This window comes from Cydia fagiglandana, chromosome 1, assembly GCF_963556715.1.
Source record: "Cydia fagiglandana chromosome 1, ilCydFagi1.1, whole genome shotgun sequence".
Classification (NCBI taxonomy): domain Eukaryota; kingdom Metazoa; phylum Arthropoda; class Insecta; order Lepidoptera; family Tortricidae; genus Cydia; species Cydia fagiglandana.
Genome location: NC_085932.1, coordinates 10890128 through 10913170, shown reverse-complemented (window position 1 = coordinate 10913170; position 23043 = coordinate 10890128). Strand labels below are relative to the sequence as shown.

The following is a 23043-nucleotide window of genomic DNA, read 5'->3' as shown; positions in this document are numbered from 1 at the left end:
TGGGCACGTAGCCAACGTGCAGTCGTTAACGCTTCGCAGCGAAAGAAACGCAACAACTGTCAATGTTGGACTAGAATGTGTAAGAGTGATAGAGAGAGATGACTACGATACGCTACGCTACGGAATCTCCTGCCATCATAGAATTTTCCAAAATCTAAATGTTAAGTCAACAAACAATACAACTATACTTATTCGGTATATTTTTTTATAAATTAAGTTAGGTGTAGGTACCTGCAGCATAACATAATAATAATAAGCGTCTATCAAGTTTAGTTATGCGTTACAAAAACTTAATGGTATCCATCTGCGCAGTAAATGCAAAACTAATTACTTTAAGCACGCGTTCGTCAAGTTGAGATGAGTGAGATTGCTACCGTATGCAGATACGGAGCTACCGAAGCCGTTACGCGCAAATAACGAAGCAATTCAGTCTCGACACCTGACAAACCTTACGAAGTAAACATACCGTCCTCTACTGAATTGTTCGGTTAGAGAAGGATAGTAATATCGCAACTTGAGTTTTCGCTGTTGCGCAGAGTCCGAGTTGACGGGTGTTCTTGTTTTTCTTCATTTTTGGCGCGTGTCGCTCACGCGCCGTTATGCCAGCTCAAGCCAGCGAAAGTTAGAAGCCGCTCACCACTTTATTTATACCAGTTTTTTGAGGTTCTAGAATTTTGATCACTCAGTACTTGTATCCGGGTAGTTAATAATTATATGTAATAGGTACGAGGAGCGACTGCAATATATGCAATATTTAAAGGTAAAGAAATAAATATAATATCAGATAATCGTGATAAGGTGTATTCGGGTAATACCGAATGTCGGATAATTCCGAAATTCAGATGAAAATCACCCTTAATTGCATCATAATAAAAGTCTCTTTTCGGAATTAACCGACAGTTTTCGACATTCGGAATTACTCGAGTAAACCTTACTTGCCTACTTGTCTAACAAAAGATTTTTATTTTTATTTGGCCTAACTTGGTGTCCCACTGTTAGGCAAAGGCCTCCCCTCGTTTACTCCACTTTTCTAACAAAAGTATCACACAATAATTTTAAGAAGTGGGTACTTATTTGAGTTTATCTACACGTATTCTAGGGATCAGTCAGTGACTATCCATGACTACCTATCTGTGACATGTAGGAAGCATTCGACAAAGCCAAACTATCGTACAAAACTCCATTCCTAAATAAACATGTCCGTTTTTGAAATGGATTAACTTTCCCAATTAAATATGTCTAAAAATACGAACATTCGGAGTCTGATGTTATTTTATGACGCATAGTACGGCATAACATTATGTACGAAACATTATTATTCGCAAGCAATAAACCGCTATTTGTAACCTGTATTTTTACCAGAGTTTCGGGGCCTTCTGCGACTCCCTTTTAAAAGGCTTTGACGCTTTGAGCCCCCTGTTTGAAGCTTGAAGAACACTGATGTAGGGACTCGTACTCGTACCTAACATGATAACTATATGTAGGTACTTAAGTTTTTAAAAATAAACAAATATGTGATATTTCATAAGATTTCAAGAATAAATTATAATTATTTTGCGTGAGTTATGTTAAACTTATGGCATTCAAGTAGGTAGTGATTAAAAATGTGATTTGTGTTTACCCGAATATTTGTTAATTAATCTGTGGGTAGTCGCGAAAATGACCCTTCTCTCCTACCCGCCAATTCTAATGATGAAAAAGTATAAAATGTAACTTACCATGGGACGGGGGGATCATTCTCGCTTGGCGCTTGAACTAGTAACATGTAGCACGAAGGTTACGGCTTGTTAACTAAATATTGTTAAAGAGTGTTGAAGTAAGAAGTTGGAGTAAAATAAAAGTAATTGATTGTACGAAGGACTTTGATTCATCACAAGTCAGAAGCGGTGATCAACGGCGCCCATAAAAGGACTAGAACGTGTGAGTACCTAGTATACATATACATATTTTATATACTCAGACGTTATGGTAGTAGATAAGTTTTAAGTTGCAATGCTTGTAATCTCAAAACCTGATTAAGAATACATGTAGATTCGCGAGCATGGCCAAGTTGAAGTAACGAATGCAGACTTATTACATAATTTAGAATTCTGCTTATTTTTTTTACAAGAGCCATGTTTAAGATAAGACCGTGATTACAAGTTGTCTTAGAATTTGAATACTTACTTACGATTAGTGTGTACAGTGTAGTAATATGTTATTTTTTTGTGTAATATCGATGTTTAGCCGAGCATAGGCATATACGATACGTGATCGCGATTATAATGAAATTGGATACGATTTGGATAAATATTTAATGAATCCATTAGCAATTAAGATACAAACATGTATAATTGTACGTGTACGGTTATAGGTAAGTAGGTAAGTTTATTGTCATTAAAGGAACAATTTCATTTAACAGAGTGGTTTTAAATTTAAATAGCCCATATTGTGAAGAGACATACAGTGTGAAGTGCTCTGTTGTCATGCAGATTTAGTTTAAATACTTGCTGTCGTTAAATTGAAAGTATTTACATCATGCATATTAAATATATACGTGAGTTTCGAATACTGATCTTAATCTATTCTAATAAATAGTATGAGCTAAATGATCTAATAAGTAAAGTCATACATGATAATGCCCTTGATTGGTTTCTGAAATGAATAAAGGGCTCTATTAGGTTAATGACACGTTGTCATTAACAGTGTAGTCACCATGTAGGTAGGTGGTGTACCATCATAGTCAGACAGGTCAGACCCTAATGTCTTTGTTATACAGATTTTTATTGGTAAATTTTTCATGTCATTCAATTTTTACAAATAAAATTATTATTGACTATAATAAGTGAAAATGTTATAGAAGGTAAATAAGTAATTAATAATGAGAAGTAACTGTTAGGACTTAGAACCCTATTCAATACAATGTGTAGGAATCAATGATCGTTTTGCATAGATAATATAGATTCCTCAATTGAGTAATAAGCGTGTTCTAGAAGTAAAGATTTCAGTTATTGTTGAATGTCGTGTCACTTTTTGATTCCTTTATGTCAGTCTGCACTGAATTACAAAGTGTTGGTCCATGATCTTGAAGAAAGGCTTCGTCAGCAAACATAACGCAGGTTGTGTCTGTGTTTAGTATATTTGATGGCAGGTCAAGAAATAGTAGGCATCCACAAACGCTTCCCTGAAATATTGACATAATTGAATAAACAATATGACGTGATTTTGATGTCACGGTCCGCGGTCTTTAGTTCCTCGCGGTCCTTATCAAAGTGTTCTACTTGTACGCATTGTTTACGATCTCCGAGGTACGATTTGAACCAAATATACAGAGTGCCGCGTATTCCCATCCCGTACAATTTACAGAGTAAGATTTCGTGTGATACTTTTTTATACGCTTTTGTCATGTCCACCAAAAATCCTAAACTATGTGTTCTGTTGTCTTTATGACCTAATATGTTCTGTATGTATTAATAAAATGTAAATGATAAAATACTGTACTTTACGAAAAAGTTGTAAGAGTGCGATAGGTCGATATTGGTTTGGATGGATTACGTCACCGTTTGTAAATATGGGTTTAATAATGGATATTTAATGGATATTAAGTAAGTCCGGGAATATTCCTTGATTAAATGACTGGTTAATCAGTTTTGTCAGTGGCTGTGCTAACTTTACAAGAACGGGCGGCATTTCGTCGACTCCAAGACTATTTTTATTTTATTTTTTGAGTTGTTTTATAATTTTTATTGTTTCGGTCACCGGCTGAATGAATATAGAGTTGATGGCGGGGTATGCACATGGCGCGCGCGGTCCGTTATCGCTCCTGCTTTATTAAATATGAGAACTACATGTTCTGGCGCTGATTGATAAATTGTTGAACTATGGGGAAGCTATATATCGTAACATATCATATAGGCGGTACCCTATAACCAGATTTAATGGTTAGTTACCTATGTAGGTTGTTATGGTGTAGTTAGTTAACTTGTAAGTGCTATGTTGCTCATGGACCCGATGTTCCATTACCTGAGTACGCGAAGAACGATCTAGTTGCCACGTTATTACCTACATATATTTAATATTATACTACGTACACAAGAGCTTGATCCTATGATTAGTGGTTTGAATATATATGTTTTTGATAGTATCATTGGGTACAGAACAAACAAACCACATGAGATCTGTTATTGAGTTCACTGCAAATGGATATTAAGACTACTATATTACGGGTACCATTTAGGTTTGGAGGTGGTATGTTATAGCTAGACCCAACGTCTAATAGGTCTAAAGTACAAGGTTGAGGAAATGTAACATTATTTTTATGTTTGCAATATCGGATTACATGGTATCATATTACATTTGGAAAAGGAACAATTAATTTATTAAATCGATTCGCGGTGGGTGGTCTCAGCTGTGTGTGTGAGTCACTCCATGCTACAGAGCCAGTTATGTGTGATCGCTTTGATTATTTAGTTGAATTATTTTGAGCCATGTAGGCCAGCTGTTTAGGAGTGCAGCTGTTTATGAGTGCAGCCATCTATTAGGTGTGCTTCCAGAAAGTCTACAGCCATGTAGGTGTGCTGTTTATGAGTGCGGTTATGTAGTGCGCAGCTAGAAAGTCGAAAGCCATGTAGATGTGCTGTTCATGGGCGAGGCCATGTAGGTGTGCTGCTAGAGTCTACAGCCATGTAGATGTGTTGTTTATGAGTGCGGCCATGTAGTGTGCTGCTAGAGTCTACGGCCATGTAGATCTGTTGTCTATGAGTGCGGCCATGTAGTGTGCTGCTAGAGTCTACAGCCATGTAGCTGTGCTGTTTGAGTGTGGCCATGTAGTGTGCTGCCAGAGAGTCCATAGAGGTGGTATTTAGTACGGGTTTGCCGTTACAGTCGGAAGTCAGAGTTAGGATCTGAAGAGTTAAAGAGTTAAAGTTGAATTGAGTTGAATAGTTAAAGAGTTAAAGTTGAATTGAGTTAAAGAGTTGAATTGAGTTAGAGAGTTGAATTGAGTTAGAGAATTGAATTGAGTTAGAGAGTTGAATTGAGTTAGAGAGTTGAATTTAGTTAGAGAGTTGGATTGAGTTAGAGAGTTGAATTGAGTTAGAGAGTTAATTTAGTTAGAGAGTTGAATTGAGTTAGAGAGTTGAATTGAGTTAGAGAGTTGAATTGATTTAGAGAGTTGAATCGAGTTAGAGAGTTGAATCGAGTTAGAGAGTTGAATCGAGTTAGAGAGTTGAATCGAGTTAGATAGTTGAATCGAGTTAAAGAGTTGGATCGAGTTAAAGAGTTGGATCGAGTTAAAGAGTTGGATCGAGTTAAAGAGTTGGATCGAGTTAAAGAGTTGGATCGAGTTAAAGAGTTGGATCGAGTTAAAGAGTTGGATCGAGTTAAAGAGTTGGATCGAGTTAAAGAGTTGGATCGAGTTAAAGAGTTGGATCGAGTTAAAGAGTTGGATCGAGTTAAAGAGTTGGATCGAGTTAAAGAGTTGGATCGAGTTAAAGAGTTGGATCGAGTTAAAGAGTTGGATCGAGTTAAAGAGTTGGATCGAGTTAAAGAGTTGGATCGAGTTAAAGAGTTGGATCGAGTTAAAGAGTTGGATCGAGTTAAAGAGTTGAATCGAGTCAAAGAGGTGGATCGAGTTAAAGAGTTAGTTTTGAGTTAAAGAGTTAGTTTTGAGTTAAAGAGTTAGTTTTGAGTTAAAGAGTTAGTTTTGATTTAAAGAGTTAGTTTTGATTTAAAGAGTTAGTTTTGAGTTAAAGAGTTAGTTTTGAGTTAAAGAGTTAGTTTTGAGTTAAAGAGTTAGTTTTGAGTTAAAGAGTTTTGAGTTAAAGAGTTAGTTTTGAGTTAACAGTTTTAAGTTTTATTTTGAGTTAAACTGTTTATTTTGACTTAAACAGTTTAAAGAGTTTTATTTTGAGTTAAACTGTTTATTTTGAGTTAAACTGTTTATTTTGAGTTAAACTGTTTATTTTGAGTTAAACTGTTTATTTTGAGTTAAACTGTTTATTTTGAGTTAAACTGTTTATTTTGAGTTAAACTGTTTATTTTGAGTTAAACAGTTTAAAGAGTTTTATTTTGAGTTAAACTGTTTATTTTGAGTTAAACTGTTTATTTTGAGTTAAACTGTTTATTTTGAGTTAGACTGTTTATTTTGAGTTTAACAGTTTAAAGAGTTTTATTTTGAGTTTAACAGTTTAAAGAGCTTTATTTTGAGTTAAACAGTTTAAAGAGTTTTATTTTGAGTTAAACAGTTTAAAGAGTTTTAAAATTTTGAGTTAAACTGTTTATTTTGAGTTAAACAGTTTAAAGAGTTTTATTTTGAGTTAAACAGTTTAAAGAGTTTTATTTTGAGTTAAACAGTTTAATGAGTTTTATTTTGAGTTAAACAGTTTAAAGAGTTTTATTTTGAGTTAAATAGTTTATTTTGAGTTTAAAGAGTTTAACAACTCGCTGGCGTAGGGTGATAACAAAGTTTAACAACCAATCATGCAGCGCACTGAAATTTAATTACAGGGTAAAATGGATTCCGAGATTGACACCTCGAGATCACCTCTGTCGTCACGAGCACGACGGATGCAGAGTCGCGAGCGGTAGACGCTGAAAGTCAGCGACGGTGAATCTACCACAGAGGACGCTGTGGACTGCGACAGCCAAGCGTGAGGTGCCTGAAGACAGATGTTGTCACCACAGCAGGCGCTGACGACGGGGGCCTCTCTCAGATGACCAGTACGAAGAAGGCGACGCTCAAGAGGGACTTACGGTGGAGGACGTCATCAAGTTTGTAACTAAAGTATTGTGGTTTAAAAAAAAACTTGATAAAAAAAAATCATTAGATAATTGCATCTGTTAATTACAAACCTGATTAAGCCGTTAATGTAATCACGTAGCTTCCCCAAAACATTATTTCCATAAACAGTTCCTACAGTTACTATGGAAGGTCTAAAAATTCGATTATTGATGTCTATTATTATCGCTCATGCTGTGGTAGTTGTTTCTTTCTTCTTATTCTAATATATCAGGCAAAATTTTATTGCTCGCGTCATGTTTGTTATAAGTAGAACTTAATTGAAAATAAGTATGTTACAGTACTAAAATCAATGCAATGAAATTTGGGCTTATATTCTATAAGCACGTGCCGATAATAATGTGTCTATAACCCTGAGTGTAATTAGGTAATAGTACATTTCGATGCTAGTGCGGAAGGTATGTCATTACTTCACGAGTACCGAGATATCTTGCCACGAGCCGCAGGCGAGTGGCAAGACTCGGGACGAGTGAAGAGTGACATTTCCGCACGTGTATCGAACGACGTTTTTTAATACAGTTGCGAAAAAATACGAAAAACATTGTTAATCGTACACTAAACAAAAGTGGTAACAGTGACAGCTCGGTTAGACGTCGTCTTTAAGTATATTATATCTATGGGCGTTTGGCAGCTATTCCGTTCCATTCAGTCAACTTATTAAGAACGGAATTTTCAATATTGAATATTAAAAAATAAACGTGTTATAATGATGAAGAGGTAAGTAATTAAATATGAAATATGTAATATTTTTCGTATTCTTACATTAACGGTAGGTTTTTATGCTGATTACGACGTTTAAAGGAAACTAATATTAACACTCATCAATAAGTAGTCGTGAATTGGAACAAGTATAAATTTAAAAAAATTGGAAAAGAAAAAAGCACTAGTTCGAGATAACCAACTTTCCGCACGCTAAACAGCTACGTAAAGTAGCACTTTTTGAGCAACTGTATTAAAAAATAACTTATCATACGGGGATGTAAATTTTAGTAAAAGTAAAGGGATTGACAGTGTGGACGATGTATTTTGTGAACCTTTACATGATTAGTAGTATAAGTAGATATTTAAATATCCCTTTTTATGTAACAATAATACTAGTCTGAAGAATAAATACCGTTTACATCTGCAATACCTGCTACCATGAGTAAATTAAATAATTTGAAGTTTACCTCTACTCGAGTTACTGTAATTCTTTGTATTATTTTATTGTATTCTGGTGTACAATTAAGAGTATTGGTATTGTATAAACAGACTACTTTTAACTAAAATAGGATTGAAAAGGCAATAGGCAACACGGCCGAGTGTGATATTATTGTTGATCGTGCACCGGAGGTAGCACGCAGTCGGATGGCCGAGTGTGATATTTCATAAGATTTCAAGAATAAATTATAATTATTTTGCGTGAGTTATGTTAAACTTATGGCATTCAAGTAGGTAGTGATTAAAAATGTGATTTGTGTTTACCCGAATATTTGTTAATTAATCTGTGGGTAGTCGCGAAAATGACCCTTCTCTCCTACCCGCCAATTCTAATGATGAAAAAGTATAAAATGTAACTTACCATGGGACGGGGGGATCATTCTCGCTTGGCGCTTGAACTAGTAACATGTAGCACGAAGGTTACGGCTTGTTAACTAAATATTGTTAAAGAGTGTTGAAGTAAGAAGTTGGAGTAAAATAAAAGTAATTGATTGTACGAAGGACTTTGACTCATCACAAATAACTACTTGATAAATCCTAATCAATATAATGATAGCTTAACCTGCATCAAATTATTTGTGTCAAAATTTTAATAAAAAGAATATACCTACACTGATAAAACTCATGTTCTCCATGTTGCCTAATTAGGGATTTCACGATAGGTATGAATAGTTGGGCAGCGGTGGAGCCAAGCCGTCTGCCTCCCACGGGCGGCCGCGTCCTGCTCGCTGACTCACCAATTCACGTCTCATACCCGTAATTAGACCATTAGCACGCACGCAGCGCTCAAATGCTCAATTAGATCAACGACCGTCGGAAAGATTACGTCCCGTGTTGGCTTCAATGATACTCGGGATAAAATGTCCGCAATTGACAGTTCCCCATCTTCAGTTCGGATAAAAGCATTATTTTCAAACTTTTCCCAATTTCTATTTGCTACAATTCCAGGCAATTCTAATATATATGGGTACTCTGATGGTGATGGGCTAGATGGGCTAGAATAAATAGCGAACACATTTTTTTCTCATAATAAATATGTTAATACTATATATGTATTGTATATGTCATTTCCCGAGCTGAATTTCAAGTCCTTATACTCATTATCAGATAAACCCAGCAATCCTCCAATCCAGTATCACAACCTCATCTAGGACGTCGATCTTCTTCTTTATATTCTGCATCTATTGTACTACCCTCTTAACGTTTGCAATAATTACCCACTTTGTCTAGAACCTATGGAATCTGATTTCTAGGAACTTCATTTATACAGAAGCTGATCTTGTTATCTCGCAGTCCGAATGCAACATACGTAGGTATCCAGTGCCTCGTACGTTATATGCGGGTCACATTACAACAGGAAATTATCACTGCGCTCGTTGTGATGTAAATAGAATGAGATCTAAATAATTTACATTTTACGCGCAGGGGTATTTTCTTTTCCACTTTTGGTGTTGGTCTTCGTATTAAGGGATATAGTCTCTACGTGTTGGCTTCGGCTCCGCGCACGCTTCCCAAAGGTCCAGAACACCATTGTTCCGTGATGGGAAAGAAATATGGTAAAAACACATGTCCAATTATATATGTATTTTGTAAATAAAGCCCACCCGTCAAAACAGACTTGAAGGAACTGTAATAGAGACCATAAAATTAAGTTAGAAAGGCGAACTTTATCTTCGTATTAAGGGATCTCTTACAACTGACTTCCTAGCAACTGAGATTAATCAGTGAAGTATCCAATTTATACCTACTATGTCAACTCATCATTGTTTTAAAATGACCTGTCATTTTAAGTCAACTAATAAATTGTCATGTATTGTCACTAAAAAGTGTTTTTATTATGTTGTAAAAATGTTATTAAATCAATTTACTTGTTTAGGTGAAGTTCGAAGTAGGTCATTACGTCAAATTAAGGGATCATCCATTAATTACGTCACACGAATTTCTAGGTTTTTTGACCCCTCCCCCTCCTTGTCACACTTGGTCACATTTTGCAAATCCCTCCCCACTTGGTGTGACGTCACATTTTAGGCAATTTTGTTTTCAACGAAATCGACTAAGAGTGACATTCCATTTCCAACTGCAGCTGCAATACTGTTCATATTACTATGCAAACGCGTCGCTGTCATTGTCAATTTCCATAGAAAATGAACAGTATTGCAGCTGCAGTTGGAAATGGAATGTCACTTTAACTCGGCATTATTTTTTTAGTAAAAAAAAATTTTGATAAAAGAAATATTAGTAATTTTATAACACAAAACCAATTAGTAACGAAAATTGCCATGTTTGTTATAAATAAATGTTTTTCTATTCTATTCTATTCAAATTAAATTTTCCTCTCTTGTTTCCACTCTGCGTGCCTATTGAAGCCACATATTAATCAGTGTCAGCATGTCATATATAATTTTTAAGAAAAAAAAACCGACTTCTATGGGGCCCGGTGAAAGATTATGGTAGATGGTGCACTATGTAGAAAAGGAGGTAAAACCAGTACCTACTTTCTAGTAGCATTTCGTTTCCGTAAGGGTCGTATTAGTTATCTAGCCTAACCTAACCCACTTCTCTGATAGCAGTTCGGTTCTGAGAGGATCGCAGTTCGAACCTAATCAAACCCACTTTTCTAGTAGCATTTCGTTTCTGTAAGACTCGCAGTTCTAACCAAACCTAACCCACTTTTGTTCGGTTCTGTGAGGATCGCAGTTCAAACCTAACCTAACCCACTTAACGGCGCATGCGGTGCGGTGTACGGGAGTTTGAGCGGGAGGGGTTTGGCATCATCATACCCACATTTTATGGTAGGTAATCATAGTGGTTTATTTAGTTTAGGTATCATAGTGGGTTTCCGGGTCAAGGTCCGGGTCTCTGAGTCAGAGTCCGGGTCCGAGTCGCGGTCCAAGTCCGGGTCCGGGTCCGAGTCCGGGTCCGAGTCCGGGTCCGAGTCCGGGTCCGAGTCCGGGTCCGAGTCCGGGTCCGAGTCCGGGTCCGAGTCCGAGTCCGAGTCCCGGTCCGAACCGGATCCGGGTATGAGTCCGGGTCCCAGTCCAAGTCAAAATCGAAATTCGAAATCACCAAACATGTACTATGCGTCGTTGAAGAGTTCTGTTCTGATCATCATCAGCAGTTCCACTTCATCAAATGCGACAGTTTTTAATGTAAATGCTTGATTTTATGATGAAAATACAAAAAATTCTATACGTATGCCTTTAAGATTTGAGGAGTTCCCTCGATTCCTTATGGATCCCATCATCTGAACTCGAGCTTGACAGAAATGTGGCTTAAAAACTAAACTTGCTTAACAAACATAACGAAGAGGACAAATCGCCAAACGTGAACTATGCGTCGTTGAAGAGTTCCGTTCTGATCATCATCAGCAGTTCCACTTCATCAAATGCGACAGTTTTTAATGAAAATGCTTGATTTTCTGATGAAAATACAAAAATCTCTATACGCATGCCTTTAAAATTTGAGGAGTTCCCTCGATTTCTCATGGATCCCATCATCAGAACTCAAGCTTGATAAAATTGTGGCTTAAAAACTTAACTTGCTTAACAAACATAACGAAGAGGACAAATCGCCAAAGGTGAACTATGCGTCGTTGAAGAGTTCCGTTCTGATCATCATCAGCAGTTCCACTTCATCAAATGTCACGTTTTTGAATGTATATGCTTGATTTGTTGATAAAAACACAAAAATCACCATATGTATGCCTTTAAGATTTGAGGAGTTCCGTCGATTCCTCATGGATCCCATCATCAGAACTGGATTTCGACAAAAACGGGACCAATCTGTATGCATATACATAACGAATTGATAACCTCCTCCTTTGGGATTTGGAAGTCGGTTAAAAATTCTACTACATATAGGTACCTACCTAAGAATCCAGACACGTGCCTATGCCTAATTTGTAACGTACTGGTTATTTATGGTCAGGCTTATTTACTTGCTTATACTAATAACGAGTAATGTTATCATCTTTGCTTTCATATTCACTGAACAAGGACTCAATTTCAGTTCCCTTTAATTAGGAGTGATGCGTTAGCTTTCTGTCATAACAATAAAAACCTAGATAACTACATGATACGGTTGAAATTAGGCTGGCAGTTCAGAAATGTTTGGAAAGGTTCCAATTGCATTGGCAGAAGTGCAGCTACCTATATGATTGTGCTGATTGTTATCAAGCGGCGTCACATTGAAGGCCGTTGACTGATTCCGGAAGGTGTGGCTCAAGATCATGCGTGAATGCGGCTGCATTTAATGTTTATCGACCTCCGCTCCGTAGCCTAGTCGGTATTGACCCGACGCTGGAAGTCCTGAGTTCGAATCCCGGTTAGGGCATTAATTTATGTGATGAGCACGGATGGTTGTTTCTAAATCTAAACCATTTCTCGATATTATATAGACCCTTATTTGGATGGTGTTTAGCAAAAATGAGTCATCCCACATCCATTTTGCAATCAAATTTCAACTTTAAGCGTCAATTTTTTGAGTTGACATCTTATTGAAAAATTCATGTGGGTTGACACATTATTGCTTAACAGCATCCATTTAATCACCACAAGCCTTAAGTATTTAGCTTAACACATTCACTGCCCGCGACGCACACGTGCGTCCACCGTCATACAAGTTTGTTTATAGGCCACGCCTCCTGGCAGTGAATACGTTAACAAATCGATCTATATACATATAAAAAATTGATCCATAATATTTTTATATATTTTATTTTCGTCATAGCTGGGGAACCAATGATGCTAAATGTGTAGTTACTCAAGCGTCGTCCAGACCTATTGGACTCGAAATATTAGATGATAAGAAGAAAAATTGGCCTTTTGTTAATGACTGTTGTTGGCCTTTTTTTATGCAAGCATTAATACCTATGTCTTATTTTATATTTACGGCTGTTGTTATCCTGAATACCAATAAAATCAAAATATAATTTAAAAAGTTATATATAGTTTTTTTTTCAGTGAGCAGGAAAGCGTCTACAATTTTTGAAGTGAAAACTTCTTTAGCGCGCCGCTAAAGAAGCTGAGCACTTTTTGAGGTGGGGTAAAAATGATAAACTCGATTCAGCGTAACGTAACGTAACGCTGACGTCTTGTGTCACGGACAATGTTATTCACCAAAGAACTTTAGTCATAACGTATCATAATCAGGTCAATTATTTAAAACTGGACTTTTATATTAAGCAATAAAGCTCAATATTCTAATCTTGTACGGGCTGAAATACGAGGATCTCACAGTTACATTCTAACTTTATATCACTCAAATATAATTCAATAAAGCTATATCTTGATGAAATCTCTAATAAAAGTGAATTCTAGTACTGGTGAATAAAACTCAAAATATCATGACCAAATATATTTAGATGCGAGGTCTGCAAGGTAACTTTACAATTTCTATTCGAATTTTAAACAATTAACGCTACAAAGGGTCTAGCCGTGTTTGCCGTTTGATTGCCGTTTTGCTAATTTATTAGGCCAGATGTAAGATGCTATTTCACCAAAAAAATAACCCTAAAATGCTGCAGGTTTTTGAGAAAATTAAAAAAAAAGAAAATTGGTTTTCATTTTTTTTTATCTAAACTACCGAACCGATTTTTTTGTAACTTATACACATTATGTAAGTAATATAGATGAATTATTAAAAAAAAAATGGAGTTCCAAATATCCTTATAATTAGTAATATTTTCACTTTTAATTTTTCGATTTTTTTTTTATATTTCCGAAATAGGGACACCCACCAATTTTGGGTATTTTATGTATAAATTAATGTTAAATAAGTTAATGCTATATTTTTTCTATAACTTAACATAATTATGTATCTCTTGCCCTATCTAATAGAATAGCAACATATCGATAAAAGAGTTTTTCCAAGTGACATTTTCGCGTACCTTCTACATATTTCTGGTACTAAAATGCATGAAGGATTTTCGCGTGAGTGATTATTTATTAACACTAACGCCACAAATAGAAGACCCTGAAGGGGATGAAAAAATCGAAAACCGAGTTGGTTGAAGTGAAGACTCGTTCTGCTCGGCATAATACGAGGGGCACCTGAAAAGTTCGCGGCCTAAGGTAAAAAAAAGGAAAATTTTAAAAAAAGCTATGCTACTTTGTTCCCCGCCTCTTTGGCAGTTTAAATATTGCCGCCATTAAAAAAAAGTTATTCGTTTTTACCCCTTATAGATTCGTCATGTCTGTCTGTCTGTCCGTCCGTATGTCACAGCCACTATTTTCTGAAACTATAAGAACTATACTGTTGAAACTTGGTAAGTAGATGTATTCTGTGAACCGCATTAAGATTTTCACACAAAAATAGAAAAAAAAACAATAAATTTTGGGGGTCCCGTGTTTCAGTTCTAAGTATTTAGAACTGAAACTTAAAAAAGAATTTCATATACGTGTGGGGTATCTATGGATAGGTCTTCAAAAATGATATTGAGGTTTCTAACATCATTTTTTTCTAAACTGAATAGTTTGCGCGAGAGACACTTCCAAAGTGGTAAAACGTGTTAAATATATATGATGTACATTACCATGCAAACTTCCACCGAAAATTGGTTTGAACGAGATCTAGTTAGTAGTTTTTTTTTAATCGTCATAAATCGTAAAGCGCAATTTTATTATGTTACTTGCTGCTACGGAACCCTTCATGGGCGAGTCCGACTCGCACTTGGCCGCTTTTTTCGTTCTGTGCGAGGATAAACTTAACAATGTCTGTCGAATGCGAAAATATTGATATATTTGAACACCGCGCAGTTATTACGTATCTTGTAAAAACCGGCCAAGTGCGAGTCGGACTCGCGTTCCAAGGGTTCCGTATATTACACTATTTTAAACAATGTATTTTTTATATGTGAAACGCGAGTGAATTGCCATTAAAAAACCCGTAGGGGTCTGATCAAAAACTAAGTAATTAGTCCGACTCACGCTTGACTACATATTTCTAATAGGTTTTCCTGACATCTATAGATAAAGACCTATTTTATGTATTTTTTTTTCAAAATTTTAGACCCAGTAGTTTCGGAGATAAAGGGGGGGGGGGAATGGTCATTTTTTGCCTATTTTCTTGAATTACTTCTAAACTGTTCCGGGGTCGTGGAGCAAGCGATCAAGGCATGATACACAAGCCCATACTGAACAACTTTTACTATGGGACCAACTCCGAAATCGCGAAAAAAAAATTGGTAGTTTCATACATTTCGGCCGATCACATTGGTAGTTTCATACATTTCGGCCGATCACTGTATTATGCCTTGATCGCTGGCTTTACTATGGGACCAAATCCGAAATCGCGAAAAAAAACTGGCCTTCCCATAGAACACGACAACATGTGATCGGCCGAAATGTATGAAACTACCAATTTTTTTTTTCGCGATTTCGGAGTTCGTCCCATAGTAAAAGTTGTTCAGTATGGGCTTGTGTATCATGCCTTGATCGCTTGCTCCACGACCCCGGAATCACCCTGTATATTTGAGATTCTGACATTGAGCTCTTTCATTTGATATGTAACTCGATATAGTTTGAAATACTTTATTTTTTAATTTTCTCATTTACCCCCCAAAAGTGGCCCCAATGTTTAAAATTCATTTGTTTACGTTACATGTTCGTCTTTGGGTCACAATCTTACATATGTGTACCAAATTTCAACTTAATTGGTCCAGTAGTTTCGGAGAAAATAGGCTGTGACAGACGGAGAGACAGACAGACAGACAGACGCACGAGTGATCCTATAAGGGTTCCGTTTTTTTTCCTTTTGAGGTACGGAACCCTAAAAAAATCGCATAAAGAGATTTTTGATTATATGATAGATACTCTCCATCATTTAAGCCCTCGTACACTATGATAAAAAAAATGGGCTCGTTTATTCCAACAAGGACGAGAGAGCTCTGAATCTGAAGATGACCCCCGCCATGGGCGGCCTGTCACGGTGGTCACTGACGAAAATGTTGAAAAAGTGGAAAAATGTTTTCTGGCTGACAGAATAATTAAAATCTGGTAGATAGCAGAGGAACTACAAATTAGTACAGAAAGGGTAGGACACAGTTGAATTTTTTTTTTATCTAGCTGAAGGGAATCTGGACGAAATTTGTAACCGAATCGTAACCGTAGATGAAACTTGGGTTCGCCAATATGATCCAGAATCAAAATAAAGAGTCTATGCAATGGTTAAAACAGGGCGAGAGGGCTTCAAAAAAATTTAGTGGAAAAGTCAGCTTTGACGCTTATGGCGACCGTGTTTTGGGACAATGAAAGAGTTTTATTAATTGATTATTTGCCAAAAGGGACCACAACGAACGGTCAATATTGTGCAAATTTATTGATTCAAGCACGTGACGCAGTCGTCCAGAATCGACGTGGGAAACTTAGCCGTGGAGTTTTGTTTTTACAGGACAACGCACCAGTTCACACTTCCCTAAAAGACACTTGTTTTGGAGAAATCAATCATCCACCCTACAGTCCAGACCTAACTCCGAGCGACTATTTCCTTTTTACAAATTTGAAAAAAGACTTATGTGGTCGCCGGTATGCGAATGACAATCAGATCAAGGCTGCGGTAGAGTGCCATTTTGAAGCGAAGGAAAAAGTTTATTTTTTTGGCGGTATTAAAGCATTGTTTGCTCGAAGCGAAAAGTGCTTATCACTCTAAGGGGACTATATTGAAAAATAAAAACATTTACTTTAATACTCTATTTTTAGGGTTCCGTACCCAAAGGGTAAAACGGGACCCTATTACTAAGACTTCGCTGTCCGTCCATCCGTCCGTCCGTCCGTCCGTCCGTCTGTCCGTCTGTCTGTCACCAGGCTGTATCTCACGAACCGTGATAGCTAGACAGTTGACATTTTCACAGATGATGTATTTCTGTTGCCGCTTTAACAACAAATACTAAAAACAGAATAAAATAAATATTTAAGTGGGGCTCCCATACAGCAAACGTGATTTTTGACCAAAGTTAAGCAACGTCGGGCGTGGTCAGTAGGTACTTGCTTGGGTGACCGTTTTCTTTTTGCATTTTTTTCCGTTTTTTTTTTGTTTTATGGTACGGAACCCTTCGTGCGCGAGTCCGACTCGCACTTGCCCGGTTTTTGTTTTTTCTAAGGCCGCGAACTTTTCAGGCGCCCCTCGTCGGAACACACAAAAACGCTGTCTATCTTTTAAATTACCTACACGTAGCATTACTGTTTTCGACAAAAGCCATTGACAATATGAAAAAATAAACTACGCAGCAGATTATTTCGTTCATTTGATACGATCACTAATATAGGTAGGTACTCTACCATAGCGACACAAACAGGACTGGCTATTTAAAAATATGCAGAGTAGTAAATATTTCGCGCTATGTTTTTTTAGATTATTGATTTTTTTAAAGTCGAATATATAGGATCATTTGTACTTGTCATCAGTCATTAACACAAAACATCCAAAGAGAAAAGATTTTAAACGATAACTTTGTGGGTCTACTACATATACTTATTAAATTCAAACTACTTTTTAGCTAATAATTATAACCTTTCAACCCCTCTAAGTATCTTGCATAGTTTCAGATTCCCCACATTGTCCTAGCTATAAAAACACAACCTGTATAAAATAGCAGCTATTCTACTCAACGATGTGGTTAGTTAGCTTGCTATCGAACCGGTCCACCGTGCACATGCTTCACCCGACATGCGTATAATGATAGTAGGTAGCGGATAGAACAACGCGCCAACAGTATCGGCTAGTTCTGCCACCCTCTGATAGTTTTACAAATAGAGGTACCTACATCTCTACAAAAATGTGTCATCTCTCTAGTCTATAGGCTTTTCTGTGTGTATAATAAAGAGTTAATTAATGATAACTACAGTTCGTTTTATTTAGCATTAGAAAGAACTTGCAAGAAGGTAAGCGATCTTGTGACATGTCTTTTAATTGAAAAACGCTTTTTAAAAATCAAAAACTAGAGAAGCGCTGGTGGCCTAGCGGTAAGAGGGTGCGACTTGCAATCTGGAGGTCGCGGGTTCAAACCCCAGCTCGTACCAATGAGTTTTTCGGAACCTATGTACAAAATATCATTTGATATTTACTAGGTAGTCGCTTTTCGGTGAAGGAAAACATCGTGAGGAAACCGGACTAATCCCAATAAGGCCTAGTTTCCCCTCTGGGTTGGAAGGTCAGATGGCAGTCGCTTTCGTAAAGACTATATAGTGCCTACGTCAAATAATGGGATTAGTTGTCAAGCGGACCCCAGGCTCCTATGTGAGCCGTGGCAAAATGCCGGGAGAACGCGAAGAAGAAGAAAAATCAAAAACTATTACTTATGAAAGCAGAAGAATATAAATGATCGTATTCGTATTAGATTCATAATTGTTACATATTTGTCGTAACTTATTTTTAAAATGTGTTTTTCAATTAAAAGACACATCAAGATTGTTTACCTTATTTCTAATGCTAAAAAAACTAACTATATTTTCATCACACCCAGAAAGAGACTGGTAACATAGTCGTATATGACATATTAAATGATGGAAATGAAGATAATCTTTGTAAAAGTCCGTGCCAATTCGCTATGTTTTCTTACACTGTTTGACCAGCGCAGCTACCAGAGCAAAAAAAGCTGCGACAAGAGAGAGGTATTACCGTTACATTACAACATTTGGCGCAACTTACGCGCAGAAAGTTGTGGTAGGTCATGACCTTCACGAATAGGTACATGTACCTATTTACCAAACTATTTACTAAATAAATGCACAACTACTATTGGACACGGCCAGGAGGGCGGCCCCTACTGCCCAGCAGACCGTAAGCTACATGCATTTGACTAACGAAGGCCTCACTCCTCAGGCTTGTTATGCTCCGGTAACGTCCAATCGCAGGCACACCGGTATACCTACATATTTGTTCGGTTCTCGACTACGTTCCCAAACTCTATTCCGATACCTACTTGAACTCAAATGCAGTGCCTACATGATATGAGCATTTTGTTAAAATTTATTAACTAACGATTCAACGCAAAAAGCTTCTTTCGTGTCTAATTTGATTGGCCTATTCGTCCTAGGTACCTATCCAAAAAATTTGATTGTTTAAGGAAAGAAAATATTTGCCTAAAAGAAATTACTGTTTTGATATAATATCTACTTTTTATATCCTATATGTGGATGATATTATTTATTATTGTAGTCTAGTGTAGTGCTAGAGAATTCTGTAATGAAAGTTATATGTATACCGGGTAACCCATGTATTCCTCCAACGATAATATAACTTTTGACTGACAACTTTTGAAAATTATGAAATGATTAGATTTTTGATTTTTCATACAAATTAATTATTAATTTATTTACAATGTACGCTGTAATTAGTGTCTTTTACGTAGCCTGTCACGCTTTAAACATAACAAAGTTTGCAATACAATGCGTCTTAGAATAAACTTTATATAAGTTAACAAAACATAAGTTATTTTTAAAAGTCTCTGAACAAATGTTGGTCATTTTGAGGAGTACAGCCTACAGTTTAATTTATTGCTCCTGTTAAAGGCAACATCCTGTATAGACAATTCAACTAATCTAGATACCTGGAAGATTTAAATGTCGTAAGTATCTACTTAGCGTAACCTAGACTAACCTAGCCAGTTTTTGTACCCAGAGTAAACGCCAATCTGCCCCCACCACACACGTATACAAATTCCATGTATCGGCGGGTATACACGTCATAATGACACTAGAAATAGTATTATCCATGGGATAGATAGGTTATTAATTTTTATAGGTACCTACGTTTTAGTATTCGATTGTCAAATCCGGCTCTAGATTGATGGTCACATGCTCACCAATTTTGTGCTTGTCTGTTGTATATTTCGTGAAATTACTTAACACCTTTATAATTATTAAAAACTGGATATATTTTGTAGTGTTAGGTACCCACGTGTCACTAGTTACCTAGGTATAAAGTTACCAAAATTTCCTGTTTAATAATATGTGCTAAAGTTAAAGTGGAATACTCCTAGTGTTCTCCAGTTGAAAATACGATTAACAAAAATAGTTGATAATTATACTTACTCTTAGGCCTCGTAGCTTTAATTAGGAAAGCGTCCGCCCCGGTAAGTCAGGCGTTGTTGGTTCAAATGCAACTGGCTCGATATTTTATTTGTATTCGATCTTTGTTTTAATTGTTTTAGTATTACTTACATGTATTAGTTTTAGATTAGCATTTTGGATATTAGTAGTAATCACTTTATTTTACAAAAATAGGTTCACATAAAATTTACAAATAATGAGGTATAGAGTCTGCGGAAATAGAAGAGTCGGAATGTATTGGATCCGATACATTTCTCGACTCTTCTCTTTCCGCAGACTCTACAAAGGCGAACGTATCCCTATAAGTTACCTACTGTTATATAGGTACTGTGTCAAATTAAATATTAACATCTAGACATTTAAGAAAGCTTTTATTTGAAATAAGTAACAATTCCTAGTTTTATAAGCATATGTACAAGTTAGTTCAGGTCTCATAACAGGTTATAGGAGGGGCGAAGGAGAGGCTGCGTGCGTAGTAGGTAAATGTAAAGACATACGTTGGTCATGGCACGTCGTGGTGAGTGCGCCGGGGCGGCGGCGTCGCCGGGCCCGGCTCGGGCACACCGGGGGCGCGGGCTCTCAACGAAAGTTCGATGTGAGATCGAGCGCGCATATGTAAATATCGGCACATTTACAAGCGAAAGGGTTCACCAGAGCGGCGCACTAACGCAGCGCGGGAACCAGTCCGGCGAGATTCCTACGCTGTCTGCCGATAGAAAAATGCCGAGTCCATCACTTGACGCGGTGTGGTGCGCGACGCGGCCGCTGCTCGACTGCCGCCGCCGCCCTCTCGCCGCAGCACCGCTGGTATATTTATCACTTAATTATTGAACTCGTCTGTGCAACAATTATGGAACAGCTCGCAACGCAACACGGCTCCGGCAGGAGCTGAGAGGCGCTACCGCGTCTGCGCCGCACGTTGCGTCACGCGCCACCGCGCCTGCCGGCCGCCGCCAGCGCAGGCCTTCAGATGTTAATCTATGTAAACCACTAACCAATCCGATGCTCACCTGTTATTCATTTTGAACATTAACCTCCAACTTGTACTAGTATCTCATAAATATCTTCCTGCCTTTGTTTCCGTGGTATGTGCCGATGTTTATTCATAGTAAACTGTAAATAGAACATACAAACGCAGCTACCTACCTATATGTTTACATGATAGATACCACTTGATAAGCTTTAACTTATGACCTTACAACAACTGCTATGTTATTTATAATGTAAACAGTTCATGCCTACTTGTTCAGATGGCACGGGTACCTACGTTATCTTGTGTATTCTGGAACAAGTTCACTTCGCTTCGGAGCTTTTATTACGTAAGTTGTAATCACAAACGAGTTTTAATTAAATGATATTTCTGGTTTGTGCCTCCAGGTGGGTGTCATTCCTGGTTTTTGTTCCTATTTGACTCGCCATCCCTAATATAGGCTGGAAGATCCACCTTCCTAGGTAAGTACTACCTAGGTAATTCAAGGAAGTTTCATACAAGGGGAGCAAGTTGTGAAAAAGTCAATGATCTTTTTTTTTCTACGACTAAAATTTAATTTCGCTTTGTAAAGAGGCAGCAGAAAAACATGCCGAGCAAGAGGCACGAGGGAGACCTCAGAGGACCTACCGCCACAGAATAAATAATAGTACTACATATTACCGTAAAGCGGTGGTGGCCGAGTGGATCTGACGTCTGACTATCAATCTGGAGGTCGCGGGTTCAAATGCTGGCTCGTACCAATGAGTTTTTCGGAACTTATGTACGGAATATCATTGGATATTCCTATGTAAATGTAGCCATTCAAAACAAAATTTGAATTTCGCGCCTTTTTCTACTGACAAGATTTGCTTGTTCAGCTATAGACCGACCGCTTAAATGAGTACTCGCCTGCGCCGTACGCCTGTCGCCCGCATCTTCCCCGCCACCCTTAGTCGTCATACCCCGTCGCCCCCGTACTGCACAGGCGAGGACTCATTTAAGCCTGAGGGGCCTCCAAACTTACGGGCCATATTGCGCCTCAGAAACATTCGCGCGGGCCACCGTCGGCGCCGGGGGGTATCTGCCGTATCTGGTTGCTGCTGTTATCGGGACGCTTTGGGTGTCGGCGGGCCGGATTGGAACGCGTCGCGGGCCGGGATTTGGAAACCCCTGATTTTTAAGCGGTCGGTCTATCATAATTATCATAAGGCCTCCTAGTAACGAGCGCTTTTTCAACGCGCGTTAAATAAGCGCTTGAATCCGTCCACACCACTCGCTTAATTTGATTTAACAACCAACGCTAATCATCATCATCATCTCAGCCATAAGACGTCCACTGCTGAACATAGGCCTCCCCCTTTTTTTGGGGGGTGAATGCCATAATCGCCACGCTTGGCAGGCGGGTTGGCGATCGCAGTCGAGTACACCGAATTTGAGGGACGCTGCTGCCCGTCCACCGGTGGTCTTGGACGTGGTTTAAGGACATAACCGGGTCCAACGCTAATCGCTAGTCGAAAATCCAACAACGCTTGATAAAAATCGCCACCGCAATCGTGTGAATAAATCTTAGAGAATATAACCAACGGAGACGCCATGTCTATAATTTTCGGTACAAAATAGTCTGCCGTTTTTTGCGGGGGAGGGGCACATCAAATGTATAGGAACATCATGTCAGGTAAACGGCCGCTTACGCTGTGAGGAGAATTAGACAATTGACTAATGTTGAGACAGCTCGCCTTGTTTATTATAGTTATTTTCATAGTGTAATGTCATATGGTATTCTGGTTTGGGGCAAAGCAGCTGACATACAGACTATATTTGTCTTACAAAAGAGAGCCATTCGTTCTATATATAATTTAAGGGTGCGTGAATCATTAAGAGAACTTTTTAAAGAAATTAATATTTTAACTGTAGCTTCCCAATACATATATGATAGTATTATTTATGTTGTTAAGAATCTAGACTCCTTCACTAAGAATTCTGATGTCCATAACTATAATACTAGAAATAAAAATAAGCTTGCTATCAGAAAGTTTCGTGTTCGTAAA

At 37.7% G+C, this 23043-nt stretch overlaps 1 protein-coding gene across 1 annotated transcript in view; it reads right to left on the bottom strand.

The window, feature by feature from the left end:
- The window catches only part of LOC134664040 (protein decapentaplegic), a 41635-nt gene extending 20834 nt beyond the window's left edge, over positions 1-20801 (bottom strand). Inside the window, exon 1 of the mRNA XM_063520615.1 lies at positions 20523-20801. The gene's annotated coding sequence lies outside the window, so the exon portion shown is untranslated. The remainder of the gene's footprint in view (positions 1-20522) is intronic.
- Positions 20802-23043: the final 2242 nt, after the last annotated feature.